The 15,424-nt window shown below is 35.6% G+C and overlaps 1 protein-coding gene across 2 annotated transcripts in view; it reads left to right on the forward strand.

The window, feature by feature from the left end:
• Positions 1-15,424, forward strand: part of PDE4B (phosphodiesterase 4B) — a 585,958-nt gene that overhangs the window by 309,816 nt on the left and 260,718 nt on the right. The gene's annotated exons all lie outside the window — the stretch shown is intronic.

Below are 15,424 nucleotides of genomic sequence, written 5' to 3' on the forward strand. Positions count from 1 at the left end.
TATCCATGAGTCTTAGAACAATGACTAGTACATGTAAATGCTTAATAAATATTCACTTAATCAATCAATGAATGAATTTAAAAAGTGAATCCTCTATGATTAATCTAATCATAGATATGTTTAAGTTTAGCCTGAATTATTTGTAGCTTGCTAGAATTTCCACTGGTAGCCAGTTGTGTCTGAACTCATGAAAAATACCTTGCAGCTCCACTGTTGTTGTAAGGAGAATATTCTATGTGTAGAGGTTAACTGCACATCCCCAAAGCAACACTATTGCTGAATAAAGATGCCTAATGCCTTTACTATTAATTAACTGTGGCTATGCTAAACTGTAAGCTTTTGAGTTTTTATCTTTGTATTTTAATAGTTAATTTGAATAGAACCCAGTAATTTTATTTTTTATTTTTTTTATTATGCTTTAAGGTCTAGGGTACATGTGCACAACGTGCAGTTTTGTTACATATGGATACATGTGCCATGTTGGTGTGCTGCACCCATTAACTCATCATTTACATTAGGTCTATCTCCTAATGCTATCCTTCCATCCTCCCCCCACCCCACAACAGGCCCCAGTGTGTGATGTTCCCCTTCCAGTGTCCAAGTGTTCTCATTGTTCAATTCCCATCTATGAGTGAGAACCTGCGGTGTTTGGTTTTTTGTCCTTGCGACAGTTTGCTGAGAATGACGGTTTCCAGCTTCATCCATGTCCCTACAAAGGACATGAACTCATCGTTTTTTATGGCTGCATAGTATTCCATGGTGTATATGTGCCACATTTTCTTAATCCAGTCTATCATTGATGGACACCTGGGTTGGTTCCAAGTCTTTGCTATTGTGAATAGTGCCACAATAAACATACATGTGCCTGTGTCTTTATAGCATCATGATTTATAATCCTTTGGGTATATACCCAGTAATGGGATGGCCGGGTCAAATGGTATTTCTAGTTCTAGATCCTTGAGGAATCTCCACACTGTCTTCCACAATGGTTGAACTAGTTTACAGTCCCACGAACAGTGTAAAAGCATTCCTATTTCTCCACATCCTCTCCAGCACCTGTTGTTTCCTGACTTTTTAATGATTGCCATTCTAACTGGTGTGAGATGGTATCTCATTGTGGTTTTTATTTGCATTTCTCTGACGGCCAGTGATGATGAGCATTTTTTCATGTGTCTGTTGTCTGCATAAATGTCTTCTTTTGAGAAGTGTCTGTTCATCTCCTTTGCCCACTTTTTGATGGGGTTGTTTTTTTCTTGTAAATTTCTTTGAGTTCTTCATAGATTCTGGATATTAGCCCTTTGTCAGATGAGTAGATTGCAAAAATTTTCTCCCGTTCTGTAGGTTGCCTGTTCACTCTGATGGTAGTTTCTTTTGCTGTGCAGAAGCTCTTTAGTTTAATTAGATCCCATTTGTCAATTCTGGCTTTTGGTGCCATGGTTTTTGGTGTTTTAGACATGAAGTCCTTGCCCATGCCTATGTCCTGAATGGTATTGCCTAGGTTTTCTTCTAGGGTTTTATGGTTTTAGGTCTAACATGTAAGTCTTTAATCCATCTTGAATTAATTTTTATATAAGGTGTAAGGAAGGGATCCAGTTTCAGCTTTCTCCATATGGCTAGCCAGTTTTCCCAGCACCATTTATTAAATAGGGAATCCTTTCCTCATTTCTTGTTTTTGTCAGGTTTGTCAAAGACCAGATGGTTGTAGATGTGTGGTACTATTTCTGTGGCCTCTATTCTGTTCCATTGGTCTATATCTCTATGATCTAAGATCTTTTAGAGTTTTTGGGGTTTTTGTTTTTAAGAAGAAGATTTCTGCATCATACAAATATTCTCCTTTAAATATGGAATTTCATCATCATGTTTTCGGGGAGAATGGATGTGTCTACCTAAATATTCTTTATTTTGAAATGTGATGAAAATGTAACTAGTACCAGACAGACTGAATTCTGTAAATCAGAATTTATTATTCTAGCGGCACATGGGAAATACTGAAATTCATTTTGCTGTAAGTATAGCTGGTGAAGTGAGCAGTATTGTTGCGTTTAGAGACTTTGATGTTTTGGAAAGTTGCCATTAAGGCCTTTTAATCTTACATTTTGGGCTTATGAGAAAAATCCCTGGGGCTATTCTAAAATCCTAACAGATGCCTTCTGCTAAAATGCATACAAAATATATCTCTTTTCCTATATTAGACTTTCATATTTATTTAATACAGAAAACAAATATCTTTTGTATTAGAAAAAAACACAAATATAAGGGATCTGCAAGATCCTTTACATCTACTTCTTCAATTTCCAGTTGAAAAGACTGAGACTCACTTTCTTGAGTCAGTACAGGACTTTATCAAGGACAGGAAATTAATAACAGGCAGTTCTAGAAACCAGAAACCTACTATTCAAATTACTAAGATGCCAAGGTTTCAAATAGTTTAGATATTGTGCCTTAAATATTGTTACAATAGTAATATTTTCCCATTTGAGGTATATATGCCAGAGAATAAACCATAGTCTATTTCTAAGGAAATTAATAATATAAAAGGAAGGATCCTATGGTTCTTTATGAAAATAATATTTTTAAAAAATTGATCAATTAAAGCTCATTATTAGCACTAAAGTAGAATTACTTTTTCTCCCTAGGAGAACTGAGTTGTAGGAATGCATTGTAAATGTGTTTTTAAATTGTTGATTTTATTTAGAATTGGCATCTTTTGCTAAAGAATCACCATGAGTCTTCACCAAAAGGTTGAAATGAGTCGTTGCTATTGTTGAGCATTGTGGGGTAAGAGAAATCCTGCCTCACGTAAATTTATTTGCATTGCTTCATCCCTCTCTGTATCTTCAAGAAGTTCAAGGACCTGTGATAAAACTGATGCTGAATGTATTTCTCCAAAGAGTTGGAACTTCACAATATTTGTCCTTTTCCTTTCTTCAGATTTCTTTTTTTATCCTGCTTCCTATTATATGTCTTAAACTTTTGATATGAGGCCAGCATATGTGCCATTGAAAATGGTCTTAGAGTTTCTCTTTTAGTGAAATTGAATATTCTCCCACACATACTAATAGTGATATGGTTTAGATAATAATTTAGCATGATAAAGCTCTAGAAGCAGCCTTGGCTTTTCTAGTGAACATCATGGCAATCTTTTTAAACTTACTGGTTTAGTATGGTATAAAACTCACAGGTAAAAAGGAAAGCAAATAAATACAAATAGATAAATAAGGTATTTCCATAGCATTCAGTTGGTGTGACAATCATTATACACAAAAATTTGCTCTAGATATTTCCCCCTGTGCAATCTGTTGGAACTTGTTGCGCTTCCATGTGGTCTCTGAGTGAAATTCACTTTTCATTACAAAAATCTTTTTATACTAAATCATATGCTCCATTACTTTCTAGAAAATGGGAAATCATTGCCCACTGTATTGCAGAAAAAGCATACCAACTACCTACAAATGAAATTAAGATTGAGAGGCATCATTCATTATTTTCAGTGCACACCTGAATTGAGAAAAGCACATTAATGATCTTGGGTTGTTGATGTCAACCCATTTTCCTGTATTTATTAAAAATTTTCATGTATTCTGGGCTTAAAAGTTGTTTTGATTTCTTCACTTAAAAAAGGTTTTCAGTTGTTCTCATAATTTAGGAAACAGCAAAAAACAAAAACAAAAACAAAAAACCTGTCTTCCCATGAGACTTTCATGGTAAGTCCATCTGGATGACCAAAAATACTTTTTATTTGTTAGCATTCTTGCTGCAGAAATAATATATTGTTATGCAAATATATTCACTTCAAAACACCAAATTATTTTCTAGTATTTTTAATACTATCTAGTATTTTTCCCCTTAGGAGCTTTCATGATTCTAAACCTTTCATGAGATAGATAAAGTAAGTCTTTCTGAAGATAAATTGGATACTGTAAAATCCAAAACTATTCTAAGCCACCGGGTGAATATGATCAATCTCAGTTGTGTAAGCCTCAACTCAAGACAATAAAAGCTGTTTGTAGCTCTCATTGATGTCAAGCATATGTCAATATAAAACAACAGCAACAACAAATCTCAAAACATCGTGATGAAATTAGACTTAAGATGCTTAATTTGGATTTTTTTAAAAAGATACACTTTTTTTAAATAATTAAATTGATAAAAATTATACGTATTTATGGTATACAGCATGATGTTTTGATATATGTATCCATTACCTCACATACTTATTTCTTTGTAGTGAGAATATTTAAAGTCTACACTCTTAGCAATTTTCAAATACACAATACATTGTTATTAAAGCGTCATTAGGCCGTGCAATAGATCTCCTGAAGTTATACCTCCTGTTTAACCAAAATTTTGTAAGCCTTTCACCAAGGTCTTCCCAATCCCTGTCACCTGCCCACCACAGCCCCTGGTAGCCATCATTATACTTTCTGCTTCTTTGAGTTTGATTTCTTTTTCTTAGATTCATCCACTTGGATTAAAAACTAAAACATAAGACCTGAGACTGTGAAACTACTGGAAGAAAACATAGGGGAAAAGCTTCTTGATAATGGGCAAAGATTTTCTGGATATGACCCAAAAAGCACAGGAAACAAATGCAAAATTAGACAAATGAGATTGCATCACACTAAAAAGCTTCTGTACAGCAAAGGAAACAATCAACAGAGTGAAGAGACAACCTATGGAATGGGAGAAAATATTTGCAAACCATACATCTAATAAGGGATAATATCTAAAATACATAAGGAACTCAAACAACTCAATAGCAAGAAAACAATCCAATTTTTTAAATGGGCAAAGGACTTGAAAAGACATACAAATGGCCAACAGGTTCATGAAAAATGTTCAATGTCACTCACTAATCATCAGAGAAAGGCACGTTCATTTCAGTGTCTTTTATTAATGACATTATGGTATCTATATATATATATCTGTTAGTATTGATTTTTAATTACAGCATCCAAAATATTCAGTTTCTGCTTACAAAGCTATTTTAAGTTATTTTGATTCAACTGACTCATCAAATCAAACAAATGATTTGATATTATTTTCCAATGAAATTAAATTTCTTAATTTCTGTTTTTGACTGAATGCAAATAAAACTCTTGGTCATATAGAAAGTTCCTGTTCCCACACCATTGCCCCCATTCCATTATTTGCGTTTTCTACTCAATGTCTTCACTGTAGTATTGATGGTGGATAGAGAGATAAAGTCTGCATTAACTGAAACAAGTTATTTGAATATCTCTTGCTAATCAATAAGGTAATTAATGCATTGTAACTAGGATGTAGAGCCTGTGAAACCCTGTTGTATAATGCCATGGTACAGACACATCTAAAATAGACCAACAGATGTTTTGAGAAGCTTCTTAAAATTTTCTTTGCTTCTTTAGAGTTTCTTTACCAAATTATAAGTAAGAATACAAATGTAGTTGGTGATGATGAGATACTTCTTTGAGCAAAACAATAGCTCTGTAGATGAGGTTAAAAAGTTCATATTAATATTGCTAAGAGTTTTTTCATATAGAAGTAATTTTATTTTTCAGATTTTTGAAAGCTGGAGAGATGAGGATGGGGGAATGAAGGAGCAGTAAGATTTGCTCAATTGATGACACATTTATGTATAATTTTTTCATGCTTTGGAAAACAATTTTATAAAAAATTGTTCCAAGAAGTTTTTTTTTTTAAGCATTGATGTAGTATTATTATTTATTTATTTTAATTAATTTTTTTTATTATTATACTTTAGGTTTTAGGGTACATGTGCACAATGTGTGGGTTTGTTACATATGTATCCATGTGCCATGTTGATTTCCTGCACCCATTAACTCGTCATTTAGCATTAGGTATATCTCCTAATGCTGTCCCTCCCCCCTCCCCCAACCCCACAACAGTCCCCGGAGTGTGATGTTCCCCTTCCTGTGTCCATGAGTTCTCATTGTTCAATTCCCACCTATGAGTGAGAACATGCGGTGTTTGGTTTTTTGTCCTTGTGATAGTTTACTGAGAATGATGTTTTCCAGTTTCATCCATGTCCCTACAAAGGACATGAACTCATCATTTTTTATGGCTGCATAGTATTCCATGGTGTATATGTGCCACATTTTCTTAATCCAGTCTATCGTTGTTGGACATTTGGGTTGGTTCCAACTCTTTGCTATTGTGAATAGTGCCACAATAAACATACGTGTGCATGTGTCTTTATAGCAGCATGATTTATAGTCCTTTGGGTATATACCCAGTAATGGGATGGCTGGGTCAAATGGTATTTCTAGTTCTAGATCCCTGAGGAATTGCCACACTGACTTCCACAATGGTTGAACTAGTTTACAGTCCCACCAACAGTGTAAAAGTGTTCCTATTTCTCCACATCCTCTCCAGCACCTGTTGTTTCCTGATTTTTTAATGATGGCCATTCTAACTGGTGTGAGATGGTATCTCATTGTGGTTTTGATTTGCATTTCTCTGATGGCCAGTGGTGATGAGCATTTCTTCATGTGTTTTTTGGCTGCATAAATGTCTTCTTTTGAGAAGTGTCTGTTCATGTCCTTTGCCCACTTTTTGATGGGGTTGTTTGTTTTTTTCTTGTAAATTTGTTTGAGTTCATTGTAGATTCTGGATATTAGCCCTTTGTCAGATGAGTAGGTTGCAAAAATTTTCTCCCATTCTGTAGGTTTCCTGTTCACTCTGATGGTAGTTTCTTTTGCTGTGCAGAAGCTCTTTAGTTTAATTAGATCCCATTTGTCAATTTTGGCTTTTGTTGCCATTGCTTTTGGTGTTTTAGACATGAAGTCTTTGCCCATGCCTATGTCCTGAATGGTATTGCTTAGGCTTTCTTGTAGGATTTTAATGGTTTTAGGTCTAACATTTAAGTCTTTAATCCATCTTGAATTAATTTTTGTATAAGGTGTAAGGAAGGGATCCAGTTTCAGCTTTCTACATATGGCTAGCCAGTTTTCCCAGCACCATTTGTTAAATAGGGAATCCTTTCCCCATTTCTTGTTTTTGTCAGGTTTGTCAAAGATCAGATAGTTGTAGATATGCGGCATCATTTCTGAGGGCTCTGTTCTGTTCCATTGATCTATGTCTCTGTTGTGGTACCAGTACCATGCTGTTTTGGTTACTGTAGCCTTGTAGTATAGTTTGAAGTCAGGTAGCGTGATGCTTCCAGCTTTGTTCTTTGGGCTTAGGATTGACTTGGCGATGCGGGCTCTTTTTTGGTTCCATATGAACTTTAAAGTAGTTTTTTCCAATTCTGTGAAGAAAGTCATTGGTAGCTTGATGGGGATGGCATTGAATCTATAATTTACCTTGGGCAGTATGGCCATTTTCATGATATTGATTCTTCCAACCCATGAGCATGGAATGTTCTTCCATTTGTTTGTATCCTCTTTTATTTCATTGAGCAGTGGTTCCAAGAAGTTTTAAACACATTTTAGATATGAATTAACTGGACAGTATTAGTTTAAAAATTATTATTAGAGCATTTGTTAATTTCATATATGACAACATTAGATAATACTAAGTTCTAATCTTTTGATTTTTCTAGCTCATAGCCCTATTCTGGGTCTCCTTTTCAAGTTTTTAAATATATTCATAATTTAATATATTACCTTTTAAATATTGTTTTATTTTAGATTTAGGGGATACATGTGTATGTTTGTTACATGGATATATTGAGTATTGGTAGTGATTGGACTTCTAATATACCCATCACCCAAATAGTGAACATTGTACTCAATAGGTAATAGGTTATTTTTCAACCCTCACCTTTCTCCTCTCATTAGTAATTTTTTTGCAGTAGAATATCAGAGGTTGAATTAGTGGAACTCTTCTTAAAATGACCCATAGGTGACTCAGTTCATTTCTGTGCAGTACTCTTAAATTAGAGATTTTTCTGACTTTCTAGTTGAGAAAGATCATGTAATTCATTGTCAAAACTTTTAAATCAAAATGCTAGCCTTAATATAAATTTCCAACACTGCAGTGGAGTCTGGGCACCATATAAACCTGATTACTGTAGCAAAAAGCTTGAAGCTTTCATAAATGCAGAACAATACTGGTGAAGAGGAACCTGATTTTTAAATTATAGCTTAAACCTAGGTTTTCAATAAAGAGCAGAAATTGATGAGCATTTGAGGGAATAATAACCAATGGTTACAGTCAAAATAGTAACTTCTGTGACATTTCTATGTATGGAAGTGTGAGATGGAAGTATTTGGAGGAACTGAGAGCTCCTCACTACCTCTAATTTAGGCAGCTTTCACTAGATTGGGAGAGTTCCAATGTATATATACCTAGTTGCAGGTGTCCATCCTTGAAGAAAGTGAAAAAGGGCAATGAATGAACAGATTCCACAAGTCTTGTCTGCTGCTAAACCAACTGGTCAGTGCTATTGTGGAAATAATGTATGAAAAGCATAGAGCACAGGTCCTGGCACATAGTAAATACCAAATACATGGTGGATATTACTAAAGGAGGTAGCAATGCTTATTAGCTAAAAGCATAGATTCTGAAGTTTAACCATCTGTGTTTTTGTCTTGCTTCCACAATAACAGCTGGGTAAACTTGGGCGTGTTATTTAACTTCTCTGAGGCTTGCGAGGTAAAAAGAGTACTACCTCATATGGTTGTCAAGGAAATAAACGAGTGAGAATATATATAATGCGATTAAAACAACTCCTAGTATGTAGTAAGCACTCAATGTAAATATCAGCTATTTCTACAACAACTACAACTATGATGAGGGTGGTGACTACTACTGCTATCACCACTGCCTTCTGCAACTACTGCTATCTGGCCTATCTTGTTAGGAACTGGCTGGGAGCTTGTAGAGGCTTTGGAAAAGCAGAATTGGATAAGTCAGGACCTGACTAATCTGACAATTTGGGCAGAGCTGAAGCTTACTTTGTAACACCCTGGAAGCAAATATGGAAAAACAGATTATCATGAAGATTAAACTATCTGATAAAACAAAACACTTTTAGCAAGATTTTCAAGTTACTTATAAGTAAATCATGAAATGGTGCTATTTTAATCACAGATTTAAGGCACACCAAATTCTTACCCCACATGAAAAGACCTGAACCCCAAGATGTAAGAAAAAACTTATATGATATACACTTTAAAATAATTTTATAACAGTTATTTTGTGTGCTGCACAAGAACTGACATATTTTCTTATTGTGTAAAATATGTATAACAAAATTTATTACTTTAAACATTTTTATAGAGTTTGGTGACATTAAGTACATTTACACTGTTGGGCACCCATCATGACCATCCATCTCCAGAATATTTTCATTTTTCCAAACTGAAACTCTTTACCCATTAAACAATGATTCCACATTTCCAGCTGCCTTAAGTTCCTGGCAACCACCATTCTGTTTTGTCTCTACACCCTTGGCTATTCTAGACACTTAATATAAGTAGACTCAGAATATTGTCCTTTTGCGCTTGGCTTATTTCCCTTAGCATAGTATCTTCAAGGTTCATCCATGTTGTAGCATGCATTAGAATTTTATTGTTTTTTAAGGCCAAATAATATATTTCATTGTATGGATATGCCACATTTTGTTTAATCCATTCATCCGTTGGCAAACATTTGAGAAGAAAGGCACTGTCCTCAACTTGATTTTGGCCTTCTCACTGGCCATGGATCTATCAGTGATACGTTCTATAAGATCCATCTATTTTGCCCTGATTTGTAGTTGATTAGAAGGAGTCATACTTCTTTAGATCAGGTATTTTTATCTTGTCTGGTTATGGTTTCTTACCAAAAATAAACAATGCCAGGGTTCACTATAATCATTGTTTCTTAATAATGAAGCAACTAAATGGTACCAGGTTCTTTGGCAAGACTAAATGTTTTATATTGGAAACCCACAATTTATGAATCCAAGTAAATCTGGAGCTCTGACATTTTAGAACCTTTGCATTTTATTCAAGGATGAAGACGAACAAAATTACCAAAGAGCAATGATATAAAAAGTTGATTAATTTATATACATTGAGTAGTTCTTATAGGCAAAGAATCTCCCGAGGTGCTGGGAGGATTACAAAAAAACTGTAACTAACTGAGTCATGCTTATGAGCTTACATTAATTTTTAGAGAAAAGGAAGACATCCCCGAAAAATAAAAGTACTAATAAAAAGGTAAAATTTTTTTCTAACTGTTCCAAATTTAATGTTCTTCTATTGCTTGCTTTTGTACTTTTCATTTAGATCATTTATTACAATTTATAATTTATATATTTGGAGAAATTATTGATTGAATGTCTGCCTCACCCCAGACTATATAATGAGGACAGAATTGAGGTCATGTCTCTACCAGTGTGACCAGGAACATTGGTAAATGACCATTGAATTAATTAGTTAAGTAACCACATGAGCACAAATATAAAATTTAAGTCATGGGTCAGTAGCTGAAAGAAGATAAGGAAATATTTACTGATTGTCTACAATGAGCCAGCTGCTTTACAAAGGTACAGATGACAATTACAGGCTAGGCAGTGAGGACATATCTAACTCTGCAGAACCCTCTGCCTTTGATGCTGCCTGACTGTTATACAGATTGGGTCTCTCTTTATCTCCCTTGTCACTTGTGTTTTCCTGTGTCGCCTGTGTTTTCCTTCTGGGCCTCTATCATCATTGCCTCCACACCTTATCATATTCAATCATTTAAAATTGTTTTTCAGTTTACCAATGGCTTCATGTCCATCCATCAGCAAATCATCATAGCAACTCTCCACTTTACAAAGGAGGAAACAGACTCAGAGAAATGTGATAACTATCCCAAGATACCACAAAAGTAAATACAGGACAAAACTTAAAACTGGGTCTTCCACTTCCAAAGCTAGTGCTGCCCCAAGCGATGGGATTATATTGCACTTTGTAGTGATTGTGACAGCTTTTAAAGTGACCAAGTTTCTTTTTGGTTCCTCTTCTCTCTTGGTGCTGAGCTTTTGAGACACAATTGCATTTAAGATTCTCAAGTACTGAAAGGTGCTTTTCCCCATGGATTTGAACCAAATGTGCGAATCGCATCCAAAAAGGTTAATCTGTTTACCCAGCTAGAACATTTTGCACTGCAGAAATAAAACTAGAAGTTGCATTGCTGGGCTGCTCCAGATGTCCTGTGCTTTGAGCTGCTTTATTTGCATTTGGTATTTCAAAGCTTGTGATCAATTTACAATTATAATTGTCACCGAAATTTTACTTTAACTAGCACTTTGTGAAGGAAAACATCAATTTACATTATTTTGCAGAGTTTGAAAATATCTAATGATTTATAAAACAAAAATGGGTTTCATCAAGACAAGTGAGTACAAAATTGCTGTTGCTGATCTATGTTGTAATCATTTCCTAATACAAGATCTTGTTATTTTCATACATGCATTTTATATTCACTATGCTAGTCCATAATAAGATAATTTTAATCACTGAGTTATACAGCTGTTCTAAGAGAATGAAGAGCATAAACATGAATAAGAAAATCAGACAGCTGATTATAAAATGTATTATTGGATATCTGTCTTGGTGGCACATGTAACTAGATTAACAGTGAGCATGATTCCATATGTAAGGTGTTTCTTACTTTTCATATCTCCTTTAATATATGCAAAGATATATTTACTTTATATACTATTAATAGAATTCTTGTCAGGAGAGTTAGAGGAATTCTTAGAAATAGCTCAGTTTCTTTAAACTATAATAATACCAGAAAGAAAAGACGTCATAAATTATGTATCAAATATATTGTTTTGAGAGTCAATAGATAATAGCAAACATTATTAAGTGCTTTCCTTTAGCTAGGCTCTGTGCTAAGAACATTATGTGCATAAGGTCATTTAATCATTTGAGAGTAAGCACTTCTACTACTACGAATTGCTATGGCCTGAAATGTTTGTGTCTCCCTAAAATTCACATGTTGAAAACCTGATTACCAATGTGATGGTATTAAGGGGTGAGGCCTTTGGGAAGTTATTAGATCATGAGGGCAGAGCTCTCATAAATGGGATTCATGTCCTTATAAAAGAGGCCTGAGAGAGTTGCCATGGCCCTTCCACGATGTGAGGACACAACAAGGAGGCTCTGTCTATGAACCAGAAAGCAGGCTCTCACCAGAAACCAAATTAGCCAGCACCTTGATCTCGGACTTCACAACCTCCAGAACCCTGAGAAATAAATTTCTACTGTTCATGAGCTACTCAGTTTATAGCATTTTGTCATAGTTACCTGAACAGACTAAGACATGAATTCTATCTCAAAGATGAGGAAACTAAAGTTGAAAGTGGTTAAGTTTCTGAAGGTTCTGTAGCTGGCAAGAGATATATAAAGTACCAAATAATAAAATAAATTTTCAAATAAAAGTCAAATCCAAGAAAAGGCAGAAAATACTAATGCTTAGTTCGGAATTTTATTATTAGTCTGAAAAAATAACTTATATGCAAATTATACAAGCTTAGAATAAAAAGAAACCCCTTAAAGACTCTCTGAAAACATAGACTATGTCTTACTTATTTTTTAATCTCCTTGCATACAGTAGCCCGCAATTTTTTTTTTTTTTTTTTTTTGAGATGGAGTCTGGCTGTGACACCCAGGCTGGAGTGCAATGGCATAATCTCTGCTCACTGCAACCTCTGCTTCCTGGGTTCAAGCGATTCTCCTGCCTCAGCCTCCCAGGTAGCTGGGACTACAGGCACACAACACCACATCTGGCTAATTTTTGTACTTTTAGTAGAGACAGGAGTTCACCATAGTGGCCAGGCCGGTCTTGAACTCCTGACCTCAAGTGATCCACCTGCCTCAGCCTCCTAAAGTGCTGGGATTACAGGCGTGAGCCACCACACCCAGTCATATAAAAAATATGGAGTTGAATTTTATCCAGCGTCAGAACCTTCCAAAATTGGGGAGTTTACAATCCAATTTATTCTTGAGAAGTTCCAGGTATCAAAAAATTCTTTTATCTTTTAAGTAATAATGTTTCTCTCCATAATTTCCCTTTGTTGAAATTGTGTGATCATGGAGCCTAAATGACCATTGGTAATATAATATTAATATTCAAAATGGATGATGCAATTCACACTGACCTATCAGCAGCTCAATATTGATTTAAACTCCTTACCTACATTAATTTACCTCAGAGCAATGGTTCTCTTTTCTTGCCTACTTTCGGGTCACCTTCAAACACACCAATGCCCAGTTTTCGCTACAGATAAATTGCTCTGCATATCTGGAGTTGATCTGAACATAAGCATTTTTAACAACTCCCCAGATAGTTCTAACATGCAGCCAATATTGAGACTCACTATGATAGAGAAATGCACACTAAATACAGAGGGTTGTTGCCAAGCAAGGAACTACCTGGCTGCCCAGCCAAGACAATCCAGAATAGCATTATTTTTATGAATTCATCAAGCATTGGGGTCCAGAATTTGATCTTAACCTTGCATAAAAGTTAATCAGACCCTAGGAAATTGATAATATGTTAATCAAACATGAAATTGTCTCATATGGAATATAGAATGCCAGACTATGGGGGCTTCCCATTGGGCACATTCGCTATCTGAAAACTTGTTCCTCTTTTTCAATTAGTTGTGTGGACAAATTTCTCAGATCATTGCACTGAAGAGCTAGAATCTGAGCGGAAATGGTTGATAGTGTTGGTATATTTTGCTTAAGGTGTGAAGAATCTTGATAAAATGTCCTTGTTTTGATGATAATGCTCTTTTGTTTAAATTCTGATGTCCTATGGATTCAAGGTCCTCTGGATATTCTAAATTAATATTACCAAGTTAACTTATTTGACTCCTGTTTTTCTATGACTTTGTGGGTAATCCTCCTTCTCTCTTTATATATAATAATTTATCTTACAGTTTTAGCATTGGCAACATTCTATTTCTTTTATATTTCTTGATTGTATTAGTGAAATTCTAGCACTCCTTAAGCATGGTTTACAGAATGCTTATCCAATGTGTGGAAGACAGAAACCTTAGAGGGTTAGAACAAACATTAGAAGAGCAGTTCGTTCTTAACCTACTTTTCTGCGGAGATGCTCATTAAAGTTGATGTTCACTTGCATGGGTATGCCCGGATTTTGAAAACCTTGTCAAATTATCTCTATTTCTGGGTTTTTTGTTTTCTTTTTTTTATCTGGGTCTCTCTCATGTTTTAGGCTTTCCTCAAATGTCTGATGATTCTTGATTGTCTGTTTATATTTAAGAAAGAGTCCATTAAAAAGCTGGTTCGGACCTCTGCGTTCAAGGGTAGCCCTAGCTTTAGCATAATGAGACAGAGAAAGCAGACAGGGCATTCAACTAGGTACTTTGTGCTGGGCTCCCCTCCTCCCCACAACCCCCACCACACACATCCTGGAAGGCAGCAATGCTTCTGTTTCATCATACAGCATAGTCACATTCTTTAGAATTCTTCCAATTTTTTTTACCTCAAGATTAGACTGAGGGTGTCAACATCCAGAGATCAGTATAAAGACCCCCCGCCCCGACCCCAGCCAGCCACACCATGCAAGATCTTGCTCTGTCACCTATGCTGGAGTGCAGTTGCACAATCACAGCTCACTGCAGCCTCAACCTTCTGGGCTCAAGCTATCCTCCCACCTCAGCCTACTGAGTAGCTGGGACTACAGGCACGTGCCGCCACACCCGGCTGATCTTTGTATTTTTTTGTAGAGATGGGGTTTTGCCATATTGCCCAGGCTGGTCTCCAACTCCTGGGCTCAAGCAATCCTCCAGCCTCGGCCTCCCAAAGTGCTAGGATTACGTGGGTGAGCCACCACACCTGGCATATATAAAGACTTCTAGGCAAGGGTTCATGCTGGTTCCCTTTTCAGCCACAGCCCCAGGATGTCACCTGGCTGAGTCCATCTCTGCCCGCCCTCATTATTTGCCACCCCTCCAATCCAGCGTTGGTCTTCCAAAGTGCCAGTGACTGCCCCCATACCCTTCTCTTCATCATTGTATATTGATTGCTTTCTCAAAAATTCCATTTTTTATTTTTTAAATATCTAATTGAAGACAATTACCTGTGGATAAAAGAAAAACAGACATTCAGGAAAATTATTGAATGTGGACTGCAGCATAGGTAAGTAGATTGTAGATTATCCACAATTCCAGTGGCTCACACTATATTCCATCACTTTGTTTTCTCAAGAAAACTCTTACTAGTTGCCAAAAAAAAAATTGATGATCTTATAGAGATTTTCTTAAATCAAATTCATGGGCCGAGATACTTGAGTGTTACTGAGAAATTACTTCCCACCCTCTTCACAACTGTTTATAAGTGAACACTCCATTGTGCCACTGATTTAAAAGTGTCATTAAAAGAATTGGGAGTCCAGAAGACCTTCACAAGCCATAATTATAGAAATTATCTGGGAAGGTAACTTTTAATACTGGTGGATATAATATTGT

Source organism: Nomascus leucogenys, chromosome 5 (assembly GCF_006542625.1).
Source record: "Nomascus leucogenys isolate Asia chromosome 5, Asia_NLE_v1, whole genome shotgun sequence".
Lineage (NCBI taxonomy): Eukaryota > Metazoa > Chordata > Mammalia > Primates > Hylobatidae > Nomascus > Nomascus leucogenys.